We start from the raw sequence: 15,347 nt of genomic DNA on the forward strand, positions 1-15,347 counted from the left end.
CTTTCTTTCTTTCTTTCTTTCTTTCTTTCTTTCTTTCTTATTTTGAGTCAGGGTTTCTATGTGTAACCCTGGCTGTCCTGGAACTCACTCTGTAGACAAGGCTGGCCTCAAACCCAGATCTGCCTGCCTCTGCCTCCCAAGTGCTGGGATTAAAGGCGTGTGCCACCACTGCCTGGCTTTTTCTTTTTGGTGTTTGTTTATGTGCTGGTGTGTGTGTGTGTGTGCACACGCCTATATTTGTGGCCAGAGACAAATATTAGATGCTGTTCCTCAGGTACCATCTACCTTGCATTTTGAGACAGGAGCTCTCAGTAGGACCTGGCACATACTGGTTAGGCTAGAACAGCTGTCCATTGAGGTCCAGAAGCCTGCCTGCCTCCTCACCCTGACCCTGAGGTTACAAGCCTGCACCACCATGCCTGGCTTGAACCCCGGTTCTGCAGATTGTACTCAGTCCTCATGCTTGCAAAGCAAGCAACGTGCTGACTGAGTCACCTCTGAGTTCACGTTTTGCTTTTCTTGGCAGGGCTCTTCTGGATCTAACAGGCTTCTGTTCCACGGGCTGTGTGATGGCTTTTCACCTTCACCTTGTTGGTGTCTGTGACCTGGAAAGTTTTCTACACACACGCTTCATGATGTCCTTTGGCTGCTACTTGTTTCCACACAAGATCTCCTCTCTTCTGTTCTCCTTTAGCCTGTGACGAGTCAAATAGCACTACTAATGACCCGGAATATCCAGATGACCCAGAATATGCAAACACCTTTTTTTTTCTTCTTCTTCTTTTTCATTTTAAGTTGTTCTCTGGATCGAACCCAGGCCTGGGAACGCTCCAACACTGGGAAACACTCACACATGTGTGACAGTGCCTCTGAAGAGCCTCCTCCAAAGGACCCAAGCTCGAGCACTTCAAGCACAGGGGCCAGGCCCACACGATGAGCAGAGAGAGGCCGGGAGAGTGTTATTAACACTGCGCATTTAGCGTCGTTAGCCCGACACCTAGAAATCAGTTGAAGTCTCCTTTCGTTTCTATGGCCTGGATGTAAATGTGAAACCTTTCCTCTCAGCTTCGTGGCTTATCCAGGGACCACAGATGTCTTGAGTTGTTTCCGGGCAATTAACACACACAGTGTGGCTTTGGAGATCGCCGGCGTATTTCGTCTGGTTCCCCCTGGCCATGCCTACCCTTTATGTCTCACAAAGCATCCCTTTCTCCCCGTAGAAAGTGGATGAGGGGTTGAGGAGATGCTCAGCCGATAAAGTGCTTGTCAAACAAGCGTGAGGACCTGGGTTAGCTCTGGAGCAGCCACATCCTAGGGTTTGCTTGCCAGCCAGTCTAGCCTACTCGGTGAGCTGCGCTCCAACAAGAGACTGTCTCAAAAAACAAGATGAGTAGCTTGGGAGGAAGGGCGTGGGAGGCTGCCCTCCGCCGTCCAGGTGGACACCGTGATTATGCGCGTGCGCACGTCCGCCCACCCACCCACTCACACACACACAATCAGCATCTTCTCCCACAATCCCTGTATCTCCCGCTGACGTGCCTACGCTGAGAGCGGATCTTTCTGCACACACCTCTCAAGGGATTAGTTCTAGCTCTGCCTTGTGCTAGCCCTGTCCACCTGAGGGCGTCAGTGTCCCTGTCTGTAAACGGCCACCGCCCTTCAGGCGCGGTCTGCCGTGGACCTGCCGCAAAGCCCAAGTTGGAGAAAATATCCCGGAAATCACAAAGGGCTAGCCAAAGGCAAGTTGACAGGAGACCAGACCTGGGCATATTTAATATTCACTTCATGATTCTTCCACCAAGCTAGACAAGAGTGACGTCTCCGCAACAGATCAATGTAATGAAGATTTAGGAACATGAGTCTTACCCAGAGGGCATTTCCCTCCTGCTTTGCTTCTAATTGCAATGGGTTATATCCGAATGTTGTGGTGCTTAATGATTTTCTGCAGTCTGCTAGTGACGGAAACAGGACACTCTCAAATTGATGATGGTTGCCTTCCTGTTCTCAGAAGAGGCACTGAGTAACTTGGCTGATCTGGAAAAAGAACTCTCTGCCTTGAATGACTATCTTTCTTCTTATGATGCAACCACATTACAGAAAAGTTGAAATTAAAACAACAGCAGCAACAACAACAACACCCAGAGTCCTAACTTTGAACATAATCTTCATACATTTGCCCAATATAGCCTCGTTAGTATCCGTGAGGGACATATAATTTTGTATTCTGTCTTTTTTTCCCCACTTAGCGTGATAGCAAGCATTTCTGTGTAGACACCATGTTTATCACTCTGCTTGTGTGTGAGTTCATGTGCACGTGCATACACGTGAATGAATGTACATGTGGAGGCCATAAGTCAATGTTGGATGTCTTCCTCAGTCATTCACTTCATTTTCTGAGACAGCCTCTGACAACCCCGATCTCACTGAGTGAGTTAGACTCACTGGCCGTCAAGCCCCAGGGATCCTCCTGTCTCTGCCCCCGACCGGGCTGGGGTTACACATGCACACAGCCACACCCAGCTTTTTATGTGAGTGCTGGGGACTCAAACTCAGCTCCTCATACTTGCCATCTTTCCTGTTGCTATGTTTATCATTTTAATGTCAACATAGTAGTCCATAAATATGCTTAGTTGTGATCCTTTTGGGTCAGGATTTAGGTTTTTCTGTTGATGCCGTGGGTATTGTTACTTCAATGGACAGGTGTTGTTGTTGCTCTTGAGACAGAGGTTTTTTGTTTGTTTGTTTGTTTGTTTACATAGCCCCGGATGTCCTGGAACTCACTATGTAGACCAGGCTGGCCTTGGACTCACAGAAACACACTTGCTTCTGCCTCTCAAGTGCTGGAACTAAAGTCATGAGTCATCATGCCTCACTTGGGCAGACTTTTAAATGCAACATTTTGTCTTTTGAGATAAGGTCTCAACAAAAATAGGCTTATTAGCTCAAAGGGTATGACAATTTTCAGCTTTTTTTTTTTTTTTTTGCAAGCATGTGTTTGTTTCTTTCCAAAAGGATGTCACAAATTACGCCACTGTGTGTATGCGTATGAGGTCACTGCAACCGTCCCAGGAGCATGTGGTTTTTAAAAGGTTTTATTAGGTAAACGTCAATGCTATCTTTTTAAAGATCTGCCTTTACCTATGTGAATATGTGTATATCTGTTTGAGTGTGTGTGTGCCCGCCTGTGTGCAGGTGCCAGCAGAGGCTGGGAGCTGGAGTTACAGGCAGTTGTGAGCCACCTGATATGAATGCTGGGAATGAAATTCCAGACCTCTGCAAGAGCAACAGTGGGTTTTGTTTCTGGTTTTGTTTTCTGAGACAGGGTTTCTTTGTGTAGCCTTGACTGTCCTGGACTCACTTAGTAGACCAGGCTGGCCTCAAACTCACAGCAATTCTCCTGCCTCTGCCTCCCAGAGTGCTGGGATTACAGGCGTGTGCCACCACGTCTGGCTGTTCTTAACTGCTGAGCCACCTCTACCGGTCCCAGATGCTATCTTTTCAAAATGCTATTTTTATTTCCACAAATGAGAGGAAAATTTCAGAAGCTACGTTTTAGAGGGAAAACATTTGGCACCAAGAAGAGAAGTCCCGGTAGCAGGTTTATCTTCACAAAGAGGTGGGAAGCGTGTTGGTACCCAGACCCTTCTGAGAGACAGTCTAGCTTCACATCCAGGGCTGAAGCCCATCCCGTCCAGTAAAGCGGATTGTACTGAATTAATTACATGTGCTGCTGGAACTCACCAATAGACAGATTTAGTGTGTTGGACTTCTAAAGCAACAACATAAGCTAATGGTCCAGATCGGATGGGATTGGCAGCATCTGATGACTGCCATCCACACTGAGAAAGGATTTCCAGGCAAACAGAGTCTGGAGTGGAATTTATAACTTCTTGGAGGGAGCCAAGCCTCCTAGCTTTGCTATGCGTATCAGCTCCTGAGGGAACCACACTGGAAAAAGACCACTCCAGTTTTCTTGGTTTTCAAATTGCTCACTTGCCTAAAAGAAGTGATGTGAAATTTGTGAATCAGAACCTTGGAAACGCTCAGATGGATACAGATGGTAGAAACAATTATAATTAGGACATCTTTTTTTCATAAAATAAAATCAGGGGCTGCTGAGATGACTCAGCAGGTTAAAAGCCAAGAGTAGCCATCTGGTGTGTAGCTGGTAAAACTCTTCTCCCATTCTGTCCGAATGATGGTGTCCTTTGCCTTGTAGAAGCTGTTTAGCTTCACGAGGCCACATTTATTAATTGCTGCTCTTAGTGCCTATGCTATCAGTGTTCTGTTCAGAAAGGCTACGTCTTTCTTCTCATCACTCAAGACAGAATGGAGACAGGAGAACCAAAAGTTCAAGGTCATCCTCTGTGGCATAGCAAATTTGTGGCAAGCATGGGCTACATGAGGCCCTATCTCAAAACAGAAAGTAAAATAGTGAAAAGTAAAAAACAAAGACTCCTTGTTTCATCTAAATGACAGTATGAAACAATATTCCAGTGGTTTTTATTTTACCCACAGAAACTGACTCTAAGACGCTAAAAGCCAAACCAGGCACAGAAGTGCACACCTTTAATCTCAGCACTCAGGAGGCAGAGGCAGGCAGATCTCTGTGAGTTCGAGGCCAGTCTGGTCTACAAAGTGAATTCCAGGACAGCAGAGGCTACATAGTAAGACCTTGACTCAAGAAGACAAAAAAGTTCAGGTGCCTCAGAAATCGTTACAAAAGTTACTCTTGTTTTACTTCTACCAAGGAATCTCCCTTCCTGAATCGTGACTGACCAAAAGGCTTAATTAAGCTCACTGAGGCTGCCAGAGGGGTGTAGGCAAAGACGAGAACCAGGCGGGTTGCAGCCTGTGAACAGCAGGTGGCGCAGTGTCCTCGGCGTGCCTCACAGTCCTCGGAAAGCAAGGTGACTGGATGGCCTCAGGAGGCCTGGGTGACTAGTGACCTGACTCCCACCTCTCATCCATGTTCTCCTAACCTGGGTGGGCCATTCCTGTGCGTGTTCTTGTTCTCTGCAATGAATGAGTGGGGGAACTGGGAAAGAGAGCCAGCTGAGGGCATGGCTTAGTGGTTAAGAGCCAATCCGATCTCCAAGGGTGAGCACATACCACCTACACGTAATAAAAAATAAATATTTAGCAGGGTGTGGTGGCGCACGCCTGTGATCCCAGAAGCAGGTGAATCTCTTTGAGTTTGAGGCCAGTATGGTCTACAGCATGGTAGGACAGCCAAGGCTACACAGAGAAAGCCTGTCTCTGAAAACAAAACAATAACAACAACCACAACAAATCCTTGCATATGGCTTCCATTTCTATCATTCATCCCACCCTCCCACTGCACACTGGGATGCAAATATCAAGCCTGTGAAATAGATGACAGAGAAAGGCACTTAGGTTGTGGCAGAGGAAGAGAGATTTGCATGAGCTTCGAAGCTGGACAGACTGGAAATCAGACTCCGCTGAAGTATTTATGCAAATCACTCAATACTTCAGTTTGGCTGTAAAGTAGTGATATAAATTACCACATAGATTTATTATGAGGATTGGAAAAAAAAACAACAACAACAACAGAAAGACCATCTTATAATTATTTGGAAGATGCCTTAAGACCTTTAGAATGGAGAGGGCTGAAGAAACGGCCCAGCAGTTGAGAGCTTTCGCTGTCCTTCCAGAGGATCTGGGTTAGATTCCTGACCTCCAGACAAATAGATAAAGCAAATAAAGTAATGAATTAAATGACTAAGTAATTGAAAAGCATGTAAAGAAAGAATCCAGAAGCAATCAAAAACAATCTTAGGTAAGGGCTAGAAAAGTAGTGTTTTACGTAGAAAAAAAAATTTTTTTTTTAAATATTTTTCCTTAGCCAATCTTCTAGTTGTTAAAATGTTACTGTTGAAGTTGTTATCACTGAAAGAGATAAATTTGGTTTGAAACTGTCCTCAGTGAATTAACTAACAGTTGACTGAGGTGATGATTTGGTGAATTTTGCTGTTTGGCTACACTGGCTTTTAATAAGCTAATGTGTGGTGGGGGTGAGTTTTGCGTACACCGTGTGCGCACATCTTCACAGAGCTCAGAAGGTGTCGGATCCCCTGGACCGGGATAAGCCACCTCCTGCGGGTCTGGTGTCTGAATCCAGGCCCTCTGAACGTGCAGCGAGTACTCTCAATGTCTCAACCATCCTCCAGCCCACGTTTGCACTGATTTTGGCAAACAGCCTTGTATTGATTGGACAGAGAGTGGTACTCAATGCACTCATACACTTGCTGAATTAATTAATACACGGATTGATGAAAATAGAGGAAACTTGTCTTCAGTGAAATGCTCTTCCTGTATTCGATGACTTCATGTGATATCAGCATTTTAAGAGCCCGGAAAGCTGTCTGACTCATGAAAACTGCCTCCCACACATCCCTACCCCCAATGCACTCACTGATTACTATGAGGCTACTTAATGGGAGTCAGTGGTTCCCTGAAGCCTCTCAGGGTCACAGGTTTCCTCTCCCCACAAGCCAGCAGAGCCAAGCCTCCCTCATCTACTCACTTGCTGTAGTGTAGTGGCCTTGGCACTTCACCTTGAGTTCATTCCTTATCTATTAGCAGGGATAAGTCTGAGGTCGGACCTACTGTGCTTAGCAGTATACAAACTCCATGGTTCTCTGGGATCCAGAATATGTTGGATGGATGACGGTCCATCCTCATGAAAGTCAAGCTAGGTAATGGCTATTAGAGGCCAGGGAGATCCAGTAGGAGGAGGGTCAAGCCTGCTCTCCAGTCCCTTGCTTTTCCAGTCACTGACACCCAGCTTAACAGGCATGCACCTGTTAAGCTGCTTTCTGCAAGTCACCTGCCAGTAGGGCACAGGAAAATTCCAGGAGCCCTTCTCAATGCCTGTCCACTGTCTGCTTCAGGGATGATATCATTGCCTGGAGTCAGTGGAGGGTGAGGCAAGAAGAGGAAGCCTAGATCCTGTCCTAATCAGGCTAGGTGCAGCTGGTCCCCCTTTCCATCCCTCACAGCTACACAGTCAGCCTGCTGGGGTGGGGGGTCAAGAAGGCCTGCTGGCCACCTTGGTGCAGGGGTGGAAAAAGAGAGAACACAGTGAGGCTGACAGGGACAGCGACGGCCCAAGCTTGAGCAGCATCAAAGACAAAACATGAGGAGCTGGGGGAGAGAGATGCCTGGAGAGTGCTATTTACTCTCTGTCCTCAAGCCTGAGGACGAAGTCATTAGGGCGAAAGGCATCCTTCCAAGGCAAAGCCAGCCAGCCTGCCGTCAGTGTCCACCTTTAGTGCTTGATGGTGGCAGACATTCCAGCCAGAGTCAGGAGACCCATCACTGCTGGGTAACACTGCCAGGCAGTGGCCTGGGTGCTGGTCTTACCTAGGCCGCTTGCTACAGCCAAGCTATGAATTACCACCAAATCATGTTGTGTTCATTCATTTTGTTTGTTTGCTCCCTTCTTTCATCTCTCTCTTCTTCCCTCCCTTCCTTCCTTTTTCTCCCACCCTCTCTCCCTGTTTCTCTCTGTGTGTATGTGTGTGTAAGCACACAAGTGGACATGCACATGTCTCCCTACCCCCTTTCTCCACTCCATCAACCCCAGAAGAACCTTAGCATGACGGCTCATCATACTGGCAAGGTGCATTTTCCTCCCAAGGAGCTTCTACACCTGTCCTGTGTAAGCTCATCCCCCTGAATAACATTTCCAGGTTAAACGTACTTAGTTATGAACAGACTCTGAACTGGAAGGCCCTGAGGCTCAGCCAACCCAATTATCATGCAGCTATAGAGTCCCATCAGTTATCTGGCTCAGTGAAGCCTGAACCCCAGTGTCAGAGCCTGTGCCCCGGGCTGCTTTAAGACTGTTACATGCCCAAAGGCTTTTTAATAACAGAATCCACTTTCTGTTGAATCTGGCACAGTAATCACACTAGAATTTTACATTAGCTAGAAATTACATCAACTAGAAAGAAAGTCCTTACTGCGGAGTCATGTTCCCAGCCCTAAGACCTTACTATTCTCTTTTTTGAAATGGTTAAGCCTCAAATATTCACTTAACTACCCAGGAGGCTGCATTCTCCAGGCCGTCTCACACAGGCATGGGAAGTCCGATGGAGAAAGAAAAGAGTCAGACCTTTGCAGTATTTCCAAACAGAGAGTTGAGAGGTTGCTAAAGTTAACCGTGAATGAGGCTGACATGGTTACACGCATTCTGGACACTAAATTAAAATGCCTTACTTTTCTTTTCATGCCTCTCTCATGTTTTAGATCCAATTATTATTTTTTTTTCTGTGTGTCTCTTGTGTCCTCACAGGCCTTTGGGCATAGCTCATTGGCTCGGGGCCCTGTAGCAGGGAACCAACTGACCAGATGGCTCTGCTTGTGGGTAGTGAAAGCAACTGTAAAGATTTTGGCCTGCTCCCTGCCTCTATTCCAGCGCCTTTCTGATTCCTTCTATCTGCTGGTTCCTGCTGCAGGTTTACGAAGTGCGGTCACGAGGCTCAACCCTTTCATGATTACCCTGGACCTACCATGCAGCTGGGAAGTGGGCAAATTCTGAGACACGGGCAGCTGTCACTCTGGTAACTTGGCCACCTTTTGCCATCTGGTTGGCTCCCCCCCTGTCCATCAATGTCTATGCTCTCTCTTTCTGTGTCTCCCAACCTGCCTGTGCCTAGACTTCGGCCACCTGCTCAGGGTAGTGTTTCAAGGCCTGGGCTACAGGGTCCCCTCCTCTTTTCTGGATGCTTCTTTGTTGCAGAGAATGCTACCCAGACCCTAACCCTCACCCCTGAATCCACAGAATGATATTTTTCTCCATCTGTCACAAGCATACCTTTTGCATCTCCTCTCCCTCACTCAAAGCTCTGAGGCAGGAGCTGCCACCACAAATGTCCCAGGTCAGGGACCTCACCCATTGTCAGGTGACACTCTTGTTTGACTTTTGGGGGTATGTTCTCAATCACAAAAGTAGCGAGATAGATGTGGGTTCTAGATTCATTTCACCTGACTCTCCTCCTGCCTCTGGATTCCTCTGGATGTCAGCCTCACAAGACAGATTTGTAACTCCTCTATCCTTTAAGGAGTCAGGTTGGAAAGTCCTAGTTAAGCTCCAGGCCTCAGGTTCCCAGTCCTGGGCCTTTTAAGGCCTTTTCCCCTCACTGCCTTTGACTACTGGACTTTTCCTCGCTTTGGATTTCCTTCAGCAAACAGAGGCTTGCTGTTTGTTGGAAGCAAACAGTGCCCGGGAAATGAAAGAAAGGGCCGGGGAGGGAAAGGTAGCTTCTCTATGTATCTATGGAGGAAGGGATTCACAAAAGCAAAAGTACCCAGGGTCTATAGCAGTCATAGCGTGGCCTTGTTTAACAGGCAGGGATCTGCTGGAAGGATAGGTGTGCTTCTCCGGGCACAGAGCTGGACCCAGTTATCATGAGCCAGGTAGGAAGCTGGTCTCTCAGCACAGGCCGTCCGCAGTGGGTCCAGAGCTCTGCATTCCTGGGCAATTTTTTAAGCAGAGAAGCCATTCAGGGTGTTTGTATTTGTTTTCCTTCTGAGCAGGAAGGCAGTGGAAAGCTTTGGCCTGGCTTCAGACCATGCCTGTTCTTTGTCTCCTGCCCAGCCACCGGTACACTGCCATTCTAGTTTCAGAGGCACAGGGGAGCACAGCCAGGGCCATGCCCCTCAGAAGGGGATTGGCTCCTGGCTGGTGGAAGTTTGAGTTCTTCTTCGGATTCCACAGAACAGTTCAAGGGTCCCTGAAGGACATCGGGATAGTCCATTGGAAGGACCAGATCTTTGCTCTCTTCACCCTCAAACTAACCACTCCTATAGCCTCTCCCTTGTCTAGCAACAAGCTCATTCCTAGTGAAGAGCTCAAGATGGAACACAACCAGCCCTATCTAGTCTTATGCTCCAATCCCAGCTCTACAGCTTCCCATCCCTGTGTCCTTCCAGACCTTCAGTGTGGCTGTTGGTTAAAATGGGAAGACACTACAGATTCACTCATGTCATGGTTGATGCAGAGAAAGTATGCTAAGTGAAATCATCAGACTGTAGAAGCTTAGGATTGTCTGGCAGCTAGGTGGAAGGCATGTGCGTCAAAGCCAGGGCTCCGTGCTTTTCATTCGTTGACCCGAGCTACAAAAGGTATGTGATGCTTTATACAAAAGGTATACTGCTTCCTCTGTCTGACATAAGTCACCCCTCTCTTTGGCTTCTTCTTCCTCCTCCTCCTCCTTCTCCCCACCCGTGTGTGTGTGTGTGTGTGTGTGTGTGTGTGTGTGTGTGTGTGTATGGAGAATACATGCACATGTGTGTGCAGGTAGGTGTGAATGTGGGTACACGTGGAGGCCAGAGGAAGTCAAGTACCATACCTGCTCTATAGTCTCTGCCTCCCTCAGGGTGTCTCACTGACCCTGGAGCTGGGCCTCAAGTCTCCATGGCCCTGTTGTGCGGGGTTAACGGGTCTTTGCTGGCACTCTCGGCTTTCCATCCCTGTGTGGCAAGCACTCTTACCCCCTGAGCCATCTCCCCAGCCCCCTCTGTTTTCCTCTCTTTTCTTTTCCTTTAAATGACTTGGTCCCATCCACCAATTACTTACCTCCCTAACTTCATGTGCAACCTCATTTCCACCAGCTATGAGAAGGCAGACAGAGGAGCCTCGCAGGAAATGCTCTGGGTATGACGTTAGGAACCCTAGATCAAACGCAAACCCTGCTGCCCCTTAGCTGTGAGATCAAGCATCTGGTCTCTGGCTCCACATCTGTAAAATTAGGCCTGGCTTCCAGCTCTGACATCTTTGATGATTTTATGACTCTGGGCAACTTGGAAAGTTTCTTCGCTTCGGGAAAAGACACAGATGCTTAGTCTAAAGGCATGTCGTGAAATACACTCCATTACACTCTGAACACGGAAAGGGCGAAACCCTCACGGCAGGGCAGGCAGAACATCTGCCTGCCACGAACACGCCTTGCCTCACATGTTCAAGGTAGAATTGACTTGGAAACTGCCCCTTCGTGGGGCTGGCACAGTTAAAATGCCTGCCTGTGAGCTAGGGACCCACACAGGAAAAGGCTGGATGTGGCAGTGAGCAGCTGCAATCCCAGCATCAGGGTGGTGGAGACTGGGGGACCCCGGGAGGCTTGCTGGGCAGCCAGTCTAGCCAAATCATTGAGATCCAGATTCAGTGAGAGAAACTGAGAAATACCTGGAATTGATCTCTGACCTCTACATACAAGCACACACATACGTGAACACATGAACACACACACACACACACACACACACACACACACATACCCGATCCTCAGCAATGAAGCTAGAAGCTTGCACACCTCTCCTCACCTGGGAAACCTCATACATTCTTGTCTTGTGACATTCCAAGTGAAAAAGAAACAAACAAAAAAAACCAAACCAAAACAAAACCAAACCAAACAGAGCTTCCAGGCTCATACCAGAGAGAGCAACAAAATCCCTCTGGCAAATCTAGGAAAATCTAGAATCCCAAAGAACCACAGGGAATCTCACCCATGACGTCAGCTTCCTCCACCAAGGGATTCTGACCTATGACCTTGAACATCCTTGTGGTGGTAACTAGTCCCCAGTTCGCTTTTCTTAAAGTCACAGCAGCAAGTGTTTGTGGACAGGGTCCGTGCAGAGCCTTGGGGACTTCGATGCCAGGATGTGCCTTCAGGGTCTCTGCCCCTCGCCTGTTTTTCCTTCCCCATCCTTGCAGCATGGAAACCACTTAGCACAGATGGATGATTTTCTAGGCCTAGTATTAAAATTACCCAGAGCAAGTCACTTCCTTCTCTGCCCCTGGGGGAAATCTGTCTCTTGCTTTGGTCATAATTCAAACATTCTTCCTCCACTGAGCTGAGACACTGGGATTAAGGATGGAGTGAGCCTGGGCCGATGCGCCTGAGCACCAAGAGTTATGAGCAATGAACAGATAGGATGAGGAGGCATCTGCGGAGACATAATCCCTGACTCCAACAGGCCTCTCCCCCGGCTCTGAGAGGGTATATTCTCACTTCTGCAAACCTAAAGGATTACCTAAACCACAAATATAAAAACATCAAAAGCACTACCCTCTCACCGAGACTTCTGTTTACGGGTAATGTTCTGGGAGTCTATTACCTTCTGACCTGAGTGTCACGTCCCGACTGAAAAGAGATTATTATCCCTTAGTGATTCTGTAGCAAAGACTGGGACACGTGGATACATAGAGGACTACAAGCAGTATCCCCTTGGAGTCGACAAACATAAAAAAAAAAAAAATTAAAAAAATTTGTGTGTGTGTGTGTGTGTATGTGTCTTCATGAGTTTATGTGTACCACATGTATGTAGGTGGCTGCAGAGGTTGGGTGCGGGCTGGGGGTGGGATGAGGCTCTGATTCTCTGAGCTGGAGTTATGGGTGGTTGTGAGCTGCTATATAGGTGCCTGGACCTGAACTCTGGTCCTCTGCAAGAGCAGTATTCATTCTTAACCACTGAGTCATCTCTGTACAATAAGCTTTATTTTTATAACATCAGACAATAAGTATTTTTTGGCTTTGTAATAAGGTGTCCGTCAGGAGTACTTGGCTCTGTCTTCAGAGCAGTAAAGGAGCTGGATATATGAATGAATGCTTGCATTGTAATAAAACTTTATTTTTAAATACAGAATCCAGATGTTTGCATACCTCCATGCATCATTAATAATTATTCTTATTATTTCATGTGTGCGCAGGTGCCCACACACACATGTGCACACATATGGCCGGAGGAAGACAACCGCTAGCTTTCCCTATGCTCCTTCTTACTGCCTGGAGAAAGGGTCTCTCCCTGGCCAGGGAGCGTGGATTTCAGCTAGGCTAACTAGCCAGCCAGCTCCTGGGACCCACCCACCTTTCTGTCCTACAATGCTAGGGTTACAGGTGCATGCAGCCATGCCTGGCTTCTTTACGTGGATGCTGAGACTCCAAACTTATTCCTCATGCTTGCAGAGCACATGCTCTTCCTCACTGAGCCGTCTCTCCAGCCCAGGAACTATTATTCTCATTTTGAGCAGCCTTCCCCGACCCCACAACCGTTTAAACATTTCACAGCCATTCTTTACTTTCAGACTGCACAAAAACAGGTGATAGGTTGAGCACCCTCCACCCCATAGTCTCCTAAGCTTTGGTAAAGAAGGATCCCAGAGGAAGAATAAAGAACTTAAAATTTAGTTTCTTCTGAGTATAATCTTTCCCTGATAAAACTGGCATCTTAATAAGACAAGTGGGCGAAGAAAACGAAAGCCAAAGGAACAAATCATTAATAGAGGTACCTCAAGATTAAGGGGAGCTGGCGAGAGAGAGGTCAGCGGCTGAAGGCACCTGCTGCCAGGCCTGATGACTTAAGCACCCAGTTCCAGAAGAAAATCTTAGCATCCGGAAGCAAAAGAGGAAAAGAGGAGGAGCCAGGTTATCACTGAGAGCATTCTCCAGTGACCTAAAGACCTCTCACTAGGCCCCACCTCCTGAACATTCTACCACCTCCTGAGGACCAAGCCTTTAACATGGGGCTTTGGAGACCACTCAAGATCCGAACGCCAGCTGGCTCTTTTCATGTAATACTGGGACTCTACAGTTTACCAAACAACTATTTCTGAAGGATGTAGTCTTGGGCAGGCTCTGGGTTAGATGGTGTGCCTTCTAAGGTGACAATTGAATTCTAAACATCCGAAGGTAACTGGAGTCTGTGGATGTTCACAGTTAAGTTAGCAAGTCCCTTTTGTTACTTTGCTCTGACCTTATTTGCTAATGCTGAGGCACAGACACTGTGGGTGAACGACGCAGGGGACCAAAGTGTGGCCACCATTAGAGGAAGAGGGGAAAACTCTCCCCGTCCTGGCATTTCAAGTATGCGTGCCTCACTCCATTTGTTTGTTGATTTCTTTATTTTCGCATGGGTTCTGGAGATCAAACTCAGACCCTCATGCTTGAATGGCAGGCACTTTACTGAGTCATCTCCTATCTCACAATCTCTATTTCTTTTTCCTCATCATCTTAGGTGCTTTTTCGAATGTTTTGTTTTGTTTTGCCAATGCACTCACTACAAAGACATGTAAAATAATTCAGCTCCGGGGTTGGTAAACTGATCTTTCTTTCCCTTTAACGTCAGAACTGAGGCTGGGACCTGTCCCTCTGGCTCTCTGGAGATGACAATGTCCTAGTCTGCTTTCTGTTACTGTGTGACAGAACACTGACCAAACACAGCTTGCCTGGGAAACCATTCATTTGGCTTTCTTTTACTGGCCATTTTCGGGAGATCGGGGCCAGTGCTCACGGCGGGAACTGAAGCAGAAACCATGGAGAACGCTGCTTCCTGGCCCACTTCCGAGGTCTGCTCAGCTTATTTCTTATACAGCCTGTGACCACTTGCCCAGAGGTAGCATTGCCCACAATGGGCTGGGCCCCTCCCACATCACCCAGAAATCCAGCAAATTCCCCACAGGCATGCCGGCAGGGTACTTTGAGGGAGCCCATTTGTCAATTCAGGTTCTCCCTCTCCAGGTGACTTCGGAGTTTATCAAGTGGACAAAAACCAACCAGCACAGGCAGCGACCCTCCAGGTAGGCAGCCAGAGGCGTGCACCATTGTTAGAAGAGGTGAAGAGGCTGCACGCTCACGCAGTTATTGTTCTAAGGGTTTCTAAAGTGCCTACTATCCCGTACTATCCCATTCCTGGGCTCTCAGCCAAGAACGCAACTGAAGCCCTAGGACAATAGAGTGTGAAAGGAAAGATGTTCCCTGGTGTCAGGTAACCTGGCCAGCTGGACTGAAAAGCACAAACCAGATGCTTGGCTTTTCTCCTCATGCTGGCCCGGGGTGGGGGTGGGCGGGGATAAGGGGGGGCATAGCCTGCCCTATACCAGAAATATTTTTCAGGCCAAAAAATAGGACCAACCCCCACCGCCACCCCCCCACAAAAAAGCCACAGCTAGCTACAAAGCTCAGGGTCCTGCCTGCGTACAGCCTGCTCAGACTGAGAATAGCCTGCTTCCTTCCGTTAGCTAAAGCCATGGAGGCAGAAGCTGCAGCCAGACAGGAACCTTCAGGCCACTGAGAGTTTCAGCAAAGGAGCATCAGGATACTATTATCTCCGGTCAACATTCTAGTGCCTTAGGTAAACATCTAGCATCTGAGTAAGCAGGAGAGCTGCGTTTTCGAAGGGTCATTAAGAAGCTGCAAGGAAACCTAACCCTGAAGGCAAACTCCCAGCATGCCTTGGGAGAAACACTGGAGCTGGCACTGTCTTTTGGATGCTGCAGGGGGAGGTGGCTCTTTGAAGAGCTGCTGACAGTCGCTTGGGGGGGG

This window comes from Psammomys obesus, unplaced genomic scaffold, assembly GCF_907164565.1.
Source record: "Psammomys obesus unplaced genomic scaffold, mPsaObe1.curated_primary_1811, whole genome shotgun sequence".
NCBI lineage: Eukaryota > Metazoa > Chordata > Mammalia > Rodentia > Muridae > Psammomys > Psammomys obesus.